The following is a 13,048-nucleotide window of genomic DNA, read 5'->3' as shown; positions in this document are numbered from 1 at the left end:
CAGATCTATAGATTTAGAGATCAAGAGTAACATGGGAAAATGGGAAACCTCGAAAGCTACTAAGAGGGGACAAAAGTGTCCACACATAGACATCTCTGGGTGCGTGAGGCTCATGAATGTGTGAGGGTATAGACACGACCTCACTGGATGAAATCCCTCATAGGTTGTTGAAGCATGAAGACAAGCACCTCTGAGGTGAACTGCCTGGAGGGTATCTGCTGGTGATTTGTGAAAGAAAGAAAGTTATATCAACATCCACAAAAGGCGAGCAGATATATCTTTGTAGAGTTATATCTTTAGAATGAGCCAATGCGATTGTTGGATAATAAAGGAGAATCTTTGCCCCCATCAATGCTATGGCCCTAGTAGAAGCTTCTGAGAACCACTGATCCCAACAAATTGCTGCAAAGTGAGGGAATATATGAGAATCCAAGCTTATTGGCACAGATGCATTGGATTGATATCATTGTAAAAAAAGACCATGCATCATTAAAAAATACCATGAGGAGTCTTTATTCCAAAGGTTATGGTGTGATTCCCAACAAACGTCTTTTGATTCTCTCAAAAAATGCTTTCACTAAAGCACCCATTATGAAACCACCAAAACTTCTAATAAGCTCACCACCAATTATTAGGACTCTTCACACATTGAGAGAGAGAGAGAGAGAGAGAGAGAGAGAGAGAGAGAGAGAGAGAGAGAGAGAGAGAGAGATGAAATGAAATCTGTATTAATGTCTTCGAAAGGCCAAAATGACCTATGAGACCAAAAGTTACAAAGAATTTGGTCAGATGAAGTACAAATGTCAGTGGTGTGTAACAAAAAAAAGTGAGAAAAGATCTACAAATCTATAGATTTAGAGATCAAGAGTAACATGGGAAAATGGGAAACCTCGGAAGCTACTAAGAGGGGATGAAAGTGTCCACACATAGACATCTCTGGGCGCGTGAGGCTCATGAATGTGTGAGGGTATAGACGCGACCTCATTGGATGAAATCCCTCATAGGTTGTTGAAGCATGAAGACAAGCTCCTCCGAGGTGAATTGCCTGGAGGGTATCTGCTAGTGATTTGTGAAAGAAAGAAAGTTATATTCACGTCCACAAAAGGCCAGCAGATATATCTTTGTAGAATTATATCTTTAGAATGAGCCAATGCGATTGTTGGATAATAAAGGAGAATCTTTGCCCCCATCAATGCTATGGCCCTAGTAGAAGCTTCTGAGAACCACTGATCCCAACAAATTGCTACAAAGTGAGGGAATATATGAGAATCCAAGCTTATTTGGCACAGATGCATTGGATTGATATCATTGTAAAAAAAGACCATGCATCATTAAAAAATACCATGAGGAGTCTTTATTCCAAAGGTTATGGTGTGATTCCCAACAAACGTCTTTTGATTCTCTCAAAAAATGCTTTCACTAAAAAACCCATTATGAAACCACCAAAACTTTTGATAAACTCACCAACCAGTTATTATTAGGACTCTTCACACATTGAGAGAGAGAGAGAGAGAGCGAGCGAGAGAGAGAGAGAGAGAGAGAGAGAGAGAGAGAGAGAGAGAGAGAGAGAGAGAGAGGGAAATGAAATCTGTATTAATGTCTTCGAAAGGCCAAAATGACCTATGAGACCAAAAGTTACAAAGAATTTGGTCAGATGAAGTACAAATGTCAGTGGTGTGTAACCAAAAAAAGTGAGAAAAGATCTACAAATCTATAGATTTAGAGATCAAGAGTAACATGGGAAAATGGGAAACCTCGGAAGCTACTAAGAGGGGACGAAAGTGTCCACACATAGACATCTCTGGGCGTGTGAGGCTCATGAATGTGTGAGGGTATAGACGCAACCTCACTGGATGAAATCCCTCATAGGTTGTTGAAGCATGAAGACAAGCTCCTCCGAGGTGAATTGCCTGGAGGGTATCTGCCTGCTGGTGATTTGTGAAAGAAAGAAAGTTATATTCACGTCCACAAAAGGCCAGCAGATATATCTTTGTAGAGTTATATCTTTAGAATGAGCCAATGCGATTGTTGGATAATAAAGGAGAATCTTTGCCCCCATCAATGCTATGGAACTAGTAGAAGCTTCTGAGAACCACTGATCCCAACAAATTGCTGCAAAGTGAGGGAATATATGAGAATCCAAGCTTATTTGGCACAGATGCATTGGATTGATATCATTGTAAAAAAGACCATGCATCATTAAAAAATACCATGAGGAGTCTTTATTCCAAAGGTTATGGTGTGATTCCCAACAAACGTCTTTTGATTCTCTCAAAAAATGCTTTCACTAAAGCACCCATTATGAAACTAGCAAAACTTCTGATAAGCTCACCAACCAATTATTAGGACTCTTCACACATTGAGAGAGAGAGAGAGAGAGAGAGAGAGAGAGAGAGAGAGAGAGAGAGAGAGAGAGAAATGAAATGAAATCTGTATTAATGTCTTCGAAAGGCCAAAATGACCTATGAGACCAAAAGCTACAAAGAATTTGGTCAGATGAAGTACAAATGTCAGTGGTGTGTAACAAAAAAAAGTGAGAAAAGATCTACAGATCTATAGATTTAGAGATCAAGAGTAACATGGGAAAATGGGAAACCTCGGAAGCTACTAAGAGGGGACGAAAGTGTCCACACATAGACATCTCTGGGCGCGTGAGGCTCATGAATGTGTGAGGGTATAGACGCGACCTCACTGGATGAAATCCCTCATAGGTTGTTGAAGCATGAAGACAAGCTCCTCCGAGGTGAACTGCCTGGAGGGTATCTGCTCTGGTGATTTGTGAAACAAAGTTAGAGAGAGAGAGTTGTATTAACATCTACAAAAGGCCAAAATGACCTATGAGACCAAAAGGATTACATCATGTCCATGGAATACATCATCATGGGTACTAAAATGAAATGAAAGAAAATGGCAAAGCTAGAATGCTAGAGTTGAGAGAGAGAGAGAGAGAGAGAGAGAGAGAGAGAGAGAGACAGAGAGAGAGAGAGAGAGAGAGAGAGAGAGAGAGAGCACTCTTCATTGGCATGGATGCATTGGATTGATATCATTGTAAAAGACCATGCATTAAAAAATAACACCACAAGGACACTTTATTCCAAAGGTTATGTCATTGGGGGAGAGAGAGAGAGAGAGAGCACTCTTCATTCTAAAGATATATCTTTGTAGAGACCACGTATTAAAGAGCTGATGTATAAGTGTGTACATTAGTGCTGGTCTGTATATTATGTAAATAATTTGAATGATAATCTTTTTGTTGAGCTAGTCCAGGTTCTGCAAGTTGGGATATGTTGAGTTAGGTCCAAGTTGCACAAATATCAGCACATTCTAGGGCATCCTAACAATTGTTGATATGTGGTAGGTTTACATAGGGAAAGACTTGAAGATAAAGTATCCTAAATTTGGTCCCAAATCCAGGAGATGGTACCAAAAGGAGAAGTAGCCTGTGCACACATTTGTGGCCTTAATTGAAATTCCCTTGGGTAGAAGACCAGATGGGAAAATTTGGACTAAAGGGGATTACTGGGAAAAATAGACTCCTAAGGGATGTACCTCTAAATCATTACATGTGGCTTGTATGCAGTTGGGGTATCGTATTTCATGGGAACATTCATGTTTTGTTTGGGAGGAGGAGAGATGGGACCAAATTTGTAATATGCTTAATAGTGAGTGGGGGTAAGATAGCTATGGTAGGTGTAAAAAGAGCTCTTTTGTATATGGTAGTCTTGTATATGACACCTTCAGCTTATAAATATAAATATCTATTGTTACCCAAAAAACAACAACGGGAGGACTCTATATCATTGTAGAGAGAGAGAGAGAGAGAGCACTCTTTATTCCAAAGGATATATACTTGTAGAGACTATGCATTAAAAAGTAATGCATGCACTCTTCCGAAGTCATTGTGTAGAGGGAGAGAGAGAGCACTCTTTATTCTAAAGGATATAACATTGTAGAGACCATGCATTAAAAATTAACTCAAGTTCTCTTTATTCTAAAGGTCATATTATTCTAGAAAACATGCATGAAAAATAAACCATTATTAAAATATAAAAAATTAAAAAATTATCACTTCTTCCACCCTTAAGAATCATGGTTGAAGATAGGTCAATTCATTCCTTTATACAAAGCAAGTTTTTTTAATGTTCTTGTCAATTATATCATCCTTGATATGAAAATGTTCATAGAAACATGCTCTCTCTCTCTCTCTCTCTCTCTCTCTCTCTCTCTCTCTCTCTCTCTCTGATGTAAATGGGTATTCTTGAAATTTCATCACAATTTAAACACACCGATAAAATATAAGCATTTATAGATAAGTTAAACATTTGCACGTCGGTTTAGAGTTACAAATGGACATCCCAAAAACTTAGTGGGCGTAAACATTTATTTGACATACTACTAGATAATATCCTTACAATGTCTTCCTCTTTGAGCTAAGGCTGGTGTATGAACATATTGTTGTTGGCATCAAGGCTGAAGACTCAAAGATACATGAAGTAAAGGTGATTGCATGCTACAAATGCACGTTCCCCACAAACTACACTAATGGCATCAAGGCCGAAGATTGGAAGGTACATGAAGTAAAGGTGCTTGCATGCTACAAATGCACGTTCCCCACAAACTGCAGTAGTGGCAAGTGCAACTTGGGTGTTTTGCAATAGGGACAATATATCTTTGACCTCTAATGGCATTATTCATTATGTCCATTACAAAGATCTCGTGCTCGAGTTTCTTAATCACCCTTTGAGCCACAATTGCACACGACAATGTAAAGGTGTGGTCAATCCTCTTTACTACACAACCTCTGACACCTTGCTTTTGTACTTTGTTGTTCGTGACCATCTAGAATCTTGCTCCTCTGCATTGTCTTCCATCTTGAACATGAATCCTAGCCTTTCTAGTGTATCTACCTCTATCTTGGTTAGATTTATTCCCGTTTGAAGTGGCCACATGAACGGTAGCCTCACCGGTTTTTGTGAAGATTCTCCATGTATGCTCCATGCCAATGTTGCAAAACAATATGAACTTACTTCATTGTTCATCACTCCATTCTTGCAAGCCGTAGAAGCTCGATGATGGAACTCCTTTGCCTGATTGCTTGATGGGTTTCTTACACTTACTCGCTTAACCATGCTTAGCATGCAACCCTATTGTTAGTACATATGTAGTGGAGGGAGGTTCCACTGTCTCTTTAGAGAGGATTTTGGACCCTTATCTAGGATCATGGATTACCCACATCAGCGGCGGCGGTGCCTAGGCCTCTTCCTACTAGAGCTTCATCACCACAGAGACTCACTGATTAGGGAGGGAGACATCCACCCCAGTCCCAGGTGAGGACCATCACTCAATTCTTCTGACCATGAGAGGACACCACACTAGTCATGGATGACGTACCCACAGCCTCATTAAGACACACATTCTTGAGTGCCCAACCTCCCGCTAGACTCCACTCTAGTTTGACTCTAGATCAAGCCACAACACTATAGCAAGCCCGACGTCCTAGACTCTCTGGACCTCACCAGCAATACAGACATCATTTCTAGGTTCAGGAGATCTTAGGAGTGGCAAAGAGCCACCTTCCCTAGTAGATCTATAGAGCCTTCTACTGGATACCCCCATGCTTGATATTGGGTAGTGTTGACACTTAGCCAGTCATGGCCACTACTCCCAGCCTTAAGCAAGTATATACATGAATTCTATGACTTTTCCAAGTATAAGGTAAGGAAGCTTTATATATTCCAATGCTATCTTATAGAAGATAGGCTTTTGTTACATATGGGTTAGATGGCAAATTCTTATGATAGAACAAGCGCAAAACCATGTTAACCAAAGTGGTTAACAACCCATCAACTTGGATTGGGAGAGCTAAGGGAGCTAAGGAGCACTTAGAATCTCTTGGTATTTCATAAAGGGTCTAGTCAGGGTTTGGATTTGTCAGAGATGATTTTTAAAGGGTCTAGTCAGGGTCTGGATGTGTCATAGTCGATTTTTAAATGTGTGCATTATTGTTGGTTTGTGTATTATATAAATAGGTTGAATGATAACCTGTTTGTTAAGCTAGTTTAGGTCTTACAAGTTGGGATAGCTGATGTAGGTCCTACCTGTTGGGTTATTAGCACATACTAGGGTACCCTAATATATTCTAATATGTGGCAGGTTTACACATGGAAAGATTTGAAGATTAAATACCCTAAATATGGGCCCACCTCTGACTCATTGGGTAATAATAGAATCCCATTGTGGAGACTTCCCCTTGGGTGCATTGTGGTATGCTTGTTCGCATTGCCTTAAGAGCCCTCTAGGCCTTTGTATCTCATGCTCCCCCCACAGTCTGTTAGACTATTTGCTAAATGGAGAGTGGATTTTGTTGCACACTTTATCCCGATAGCTAAAAGCATGTTGATATCGATAAGTCTCAACTGATGTGCTTCTAGGACTAGCACTTTTGGTCTCACCATCATCAAAGCACTTTTGGTTGTAATGTGTGTACCATATGCTTGATTTTTAATGTGTCGTGTCCTTAAAGATATTTCTCAAAATTGGGCCTTTGTCCTACATATTGCAACCAAATAATTTGCAACAGTAAGGATGGGGTCCATACATATAGACTTACAAAGTTTGGTCACCATCGGAGTACATTTGGTTGCAATGTGAATGCTAGATGTTTGGTTTTTAATATATCGTGGCCTTGGAGAGCCCTCTCAAGATGGGTACATTACAACCAAATGAGCTCTGATAGTGACCAAACTTTGCAAGAGTTAGAATGGGGTTCATATATTTACATAATTATAAAGTTTAGTCACTATCAAAGCACATTTGGTTACAATGTACATGCCAGATGCCTCATTTACAATGTGTCATGCCACCAAACAAATAGAGACCAAAAGTTGCAACAATCAAATAGAGAAGAAAAATTAGAATTACAAAAAGTGACACACTAATAATATAATAATAAAAAGCCAAAGTACAATTCGTGAGATGATACCAATCTAATTATCAACACCCCTCTTTAGCTCTTAAAATATCTAATATGCTCTCATGCTCATCTACATGAAGTAGACAAAGAGGTTGAGCACCACTTTACAGCTCTAAACTCGATCAAGCCGAAGCTTAATCTTAATCACAAGATGAGAGAAGATGTAGGCATCATGATCTCAACCTCGTATTGCTAGAACTAAATGTATCTCCCATGCCTGTAAACCTACTGAAAATAGTAGCCTACCATGACCATGTTATGGGCATCAAACTAACCATCCATTGGCATCCTCATTGAGAGTGCTCTTTTGCTTAGAGCTCTTAAACAAATAGTAGTCCACGTGCTCCTCATTTCCATTGGGGGAAACGATAGCAAAGATATCATCCATGGTCAATAAATATGTAAGATCGTTTGTTGTCAACTGCAAACATGGCACCATCATTATGTGGTGTAGGTATAACATACATCAGATGCTCAAGTGTTATCATTCACTCGCTCCAAGGATCTGCCCATGTGGACATGACACACTCACCCGAGTCACCCTCTATGCATGCTTCACACAGAAATATACAAACCGTCATGTGAAGATAGTGGGGTCGATAGAGGTGCTCCGAATGGAGTGGAGTCAAAAGTGCCTGGAAATATCTGGCAATCAAATGCCACTTAGCGATTGATAGTGCTACCATCCACACACCAAAAAATTCTCCTAATCATTCTCACATCACATGAGGGATAAGAAGAGGTCACGCTACCACTCAAGTGCCCCTTATACACCACTCCACCACCTGCTCTGCATCTCTAAATCTCTTTGCATCGTGTCAAAGCTGGTGATGCCATAAAGCGCACTTCCTGCATACACCAGCACTGTTGTGCTCCCTCTCCCATGGTGGCCAATCTCAAAAAATCTCCAAATGACATGGTTGTGCTAGTCTCTGAGCGCCACCTATATAGCCAATAGAATTGCCTCAAAGACTTAAAATAACCACCACATCTGTCAGACCAAATCCACTGCTCATGCCATATGGCTCCATGATCCATTATAAATGTATCATGAAGGGAGAAACAATGATGTAAAAAATGTGCATCATACAAGTGATCATTACTAATGTAAAAATGGTACTCCCTGATAATGATACGAGCCTCAGGGGTGCTAGCAACTCCATCCAAGTATATCTCTACATGATGATAGTTGATACATACCAAAATAGCATATATAACTAAAGTGCATTATAATTTTATCTTAATACAATGGTCAAAAGTGATCTATTACATCACAAAGTAATTGAAGATCTTATACCTACTCTAAAAGGTAGTACTTAGATTGTATCCCTTGGAAAGGCAAGAATGTGTATGAGAATGTGTAGTTCTCAGCAAAGTCTACCACTAAGATAACCACACCAATGGGAAACTGCTCCAAGCACGCATAAAACTGGCAATCCTGCTACTTGGCACAATGGGTGTGCTGTATATAAGGGTAGATGTCTCTAAAAGATGTAGTGTGACCAATACATGTGGAGTATGTTTCTCCATAAGCTACAACCTCCTAGATTACCCCCCACCATCATGCTGCTACTAGTACACTACGTACTTATATTATTGCTAATTGACTACCTCGATGTCGCTAACATCTCCCTCAAGCATACCCCCAATATGTACCACCACACATCCCCTTGACATATCAAAGGTGATAGTATAAGGCATTTGGCTTTCTTGGACATAAAAGAGAGTGTATGAAATCATACGGGCTAGTAGGCCTCACATTGTTTCCACTAAAGGAATGGAACACATCATAGTAGAGTTGAAACTCTACACGGTATCGACAACAACGCGTGTCATGAATGATAAGAGTAGTGCACAAACCTGTTGGAGTGGAGATCAATGTAGCAACACACACATAGATGCATCAAGCAAGGAGAGGTAGATAGAAGCACAACACTCAAAGTAGATTAATGAGAATAAGTGAAGTGACATGATAAGGTCACTTAAATAAACTCATAACTGTACGTACACACGCTCGGGGGAAAAAACCTCCTAAAGAGGGAAACTCAACGAGCCCAAATCTTTCATCTCAAATGACACATGTAATTTAGCCTTAAAGGTTGAAATCTTCTCCTCATTAGGGCTTGTGAGCAACATGTCATTAATGTATAAAATGATGACCAAAAAACATTCGGTACTCTTTAAATAGAGGGTACTCTCAGTTAGACTGTTGCCAAAACCATTTGTAACCATCTTCTTATACCATGCTCTGGGAGCATGATTAAGATCGTATAAGCTTTTCTTAACCAACATAATTTAGATTATTGCCCCTTCTTAAACAAGACCATGAGGCTGAGATACATAAGCCTCCTCATGTAAGTCGCCATTGAAGAAGGTAACACTACCTTCAACTTTGTGCTTTAGCTTATAAACCCACTTTATAAATACCAAGTGTCTTTTTTAGGATTGAGTTGTACTCATCCTACATGGCCTGTATCCAGTGATCATTTTCTTGTGCTTTCTCAAAGGAAACATATTTCTCTTCATTACATATTCTGGCAATGAGAACATGATCCATAAAAGAATAGGATACATGATGAGAACCTACATGTGTCCTGCTAGGTAAATGAGTAGCTAATTTATTGTCCTACAATATTTGCACTAGCCATTAGGCTGATATATAGGCTGAAATTTGAGCTGATTTTTAGCATGGACTGATTCGCATCATCTTTTTAAACATTCATTCGTCGCTGGCTACCTGGTATTGTATAAAGGTAAGAGTGTGTCAAATATGTCCTATGTGAAGCATACATTTTATTGTTTTTTTACATAAAAGCATGGGCTGAATTGAGTTCTCAACAAAGACAATATCTCTACTCACCAAAATCTACTTTGTGCTAGATGGTAGAGTCTATACCCTTTACTTTCTAAGATGTTTCCCACAAAAATACATTTTATCACCTTATCATCTAGCTTATTGCATTGTTGGTGAGACACAAGAGCATAAGCAAGACAACCAAAAACATGCAAATGGGCCACATATGGCTTCTTGCCATTCTAAGCTTTATAAGGGATATTTTTTTGCAAGGCCTTGGTGGGGCATCTATTTAGCACATAAGTGGCATACATAACTGCCTCTAACCAAAAACCATGAGACAAATCCTAACCTTTAACCACATAACATGCCATTTCCACATGAGAGATCTATTCTTCCTCTCAACTACACCATTTTTCTAAGGTGTATAAGGCACCGTGCATTGATGTTTTACACCTCTTTCAGCCATATATACATGAAACTCCTTTGACATATACTCCCCCCTCGATCTGTATAACGAAGGGTGCTTACTTTACATGTAGACACATTTTCAGCCATAGAAACAAAGGGTCTGAAGCATGTAAAACCCTTTAACTTTACCTTTAATGGATACACCTAGGTGTGCTTGGAGTAGTAATCAATAAAAGTCACAAAGTAGAGATATCCCTCGATCAATGATATCCTCATAGAACCACATACATCACTATGTGTAAACAATAATTTTTAGACAGTCCTAACTGATCCATATTTTGGGAATGATCGTCTTTGCATCTTGCCCAAAATGTACCCCTTCACATACATGTTTGATGGGGGGGCCTCGAGCTTTGGTAACTCTAACACCATCTCCTACATTTTAAACTTCCAAAATTTAAGTGACCAAAGTAGGCATGCCATAGCTTCATGTCACTCATAGCACATGTGGTAGTAACTGAACAAGCGTTATGTGCCAATCTCTTATACATGTGGTTTTGATAGTGTATATCTTAGGTGGAGCGATCCACAGTAGCATTTCAACTTGCTACATATCCTTCCATCTTTTCTCCATCTAAGGTCTCTATTTCGCTGCACCTTAAGGAGAAATTTTCATGACACAATAGAAACCTTGGCCTCTCTATACTTGAGGTTTCATTTGGTGTTCTTGATAATGTACATGTGTATCATATCCCCCACTTTTATGCCTTCGTCCTTAAGTTGGTTATCAAACCTCTATACTTGAGTTTTCGTTTGGTTTCCTTGACATTTTACATAAGTTATACATGAGTACCATGTCCCCCCACCTTCATACATTTGTCCTTAAGTTGAGCATCAAGCTATTTCTTACACCATAGTTTTTCAATTTGTAAAAATGGATTGTAATCTTTGCTCACTCAGTTCACTAAACTCTATGTGGGTGAGTGGGTCTTCTTTAAAGTTATGTCTTACTATGATTCAGAGGTTTGGAATGAAGTGTTCCATTAGCATGATTGTGTCAACTCCGAATGCAAGATGGAAAGGTGTGTGGTGGCCCAAAGTAGAGTGAAACTTATACTCCCAATTACTTCTGGATGCCTCTACCATCTTAGTGAAAATGGCACACAATGTTTTTCTGGTGCTCCAGCTTGGCCATTTGCTTATGGATAGTAAGGCCATTCTCTTGTGGGTATAGTAAGGTGTTGATTTTCTATGCACCTTAAGGAATTCTTTGAGAAAGAACTCCACCACTTTGCTTATAAAATGTGTACAACAAATTCTCACTTTCTAGTGGGTAACCAAAACAGGTAAACATGTTTTCATAAAGGAACTTTTGGTAGTAGATCTTGTATCATCTTTCTATGTAGCTTTGGACTGAGAGCCCACTTAGTAAAGTAGTTGGTGTGGTGAGCACTTCACAAAGCTGGTGATCTCACGTCATTTTTTTGTGTAGCGTTGGTCTTAATCCACTTAGTGAAGTATTCAGCATGATGACTATGATAAAACACACTTGGGTTCCGCAAGAGCTAGGTTAAAGGGACCCACAAAGTCTAAGCCCCATTTTTCAAATGGTTTTCTTGAGATTAGTGGGGTATGCGATCCTTCTCTTGGTCCATGGAAAACCTTTGGCATTCAAAGTAACATTTGACAAATTATATTATGTCTCTAAAGAGTGTAGGCTTGGAGAACCTTAGGTAACCTTGCGAACTATTGTGTCCCCACCATAATCTAGCTTAGAGAACCTTTTGGGATATTGTGTCCCCGATCAAGTGTCCTCTGGCTATGGCAACATAGTCTTGGTCATCATGAATGCATTTCCTCATGATGCCATCTTGATCCTTCTTGTAAAGCATTCTTGTTTATCAAAACAATTGATAGGGATCATCCTTCCTAATGAGGCTTTTGGCTCTGAGAATTTCTATTGGGAATCCATTAGCTAAGAAGTAGGTAATGTCTTCACTCCATTCTACTATATAGTGTAGAGCAAAGGACCATTGAGAAGATCATCTTCTTCCACTCCGAGAGGGGGTTTTCCATTTGGAATTCTAGAAAGGTAATTAGCATGAATATGCAATGACCCCTTTCTCACTATGATGGTGAAGTCAAATTCCAAAAAAGAATGGGAAACATTTGGTGATACGTCCTATGGTGTAAGGCTTATTCACTAAATAAAGCAAGGGTTGACGGGGTTGACAAAGAAAATAAATTATATAGCTAGGATATAATATATGTATTTCTTTACAGTGTACACCATGGTTAACCTCTCTCTCTCTCTCTCTCTCTCTCTATACATATACATACATATATGTATATGTGTGTGTGTGTGTATAAAATTGTGTTCAATGGTGTCATTGAGTTAACATGGCTAGCAAATGTCATAGGGGAAGTCTATGTTGTGCTCCCGTGGTTGTGTTAACTTTTACCTTTTATGGATCCGATGCCATCTGTGGTATTTCATGCTAAGCAGGAGGGTAAGAGTGATGCCGTACAGAAAATCCTAATCCGAGCTTATGGCTCTGCCAAGGGCCTCCAGTTTGTAGTCCTATTTGACATGGGCAGTTCTGAGAATGCCATCTCTCCCTAGTTGGCTATCAAAATGAGCTGTACTTTAGTGCCCTATCATTTGGATGTGGATGAGTTTACACCTGGTCTCTGCACCCACATTTTTGAAAAGGCACAACAATTTCCTTTTCAAGTTCAAAAGGCCTCATTCCAATGAGATTTCCTTTTCAAGTTCAAAAGGCCTTATTCCTATGAGATTTCATTGTCTCACCTCTTTTGGGGTGTGACATGATTTAGGAATCTAGTGGTTTTGCTAGTATGAACCTATT

Source organism: Cibotium barometz, chromosome 9 (genome assembly GCF_041138505.1).
Source record: "Cibotium barometz isolate CiBa-2024 chromosome 9, ASM4113850v1, whole genome shotgun sequence".
NCBI lineage: Eukaryota > Viridiplantae > Streptophyta > Polypodiopsida > Cyatheales > Cibotiaceae > Cibotium > Cibotium barometz.
This window is presented reverse-complemented; position numbering follows the sequence as displayed.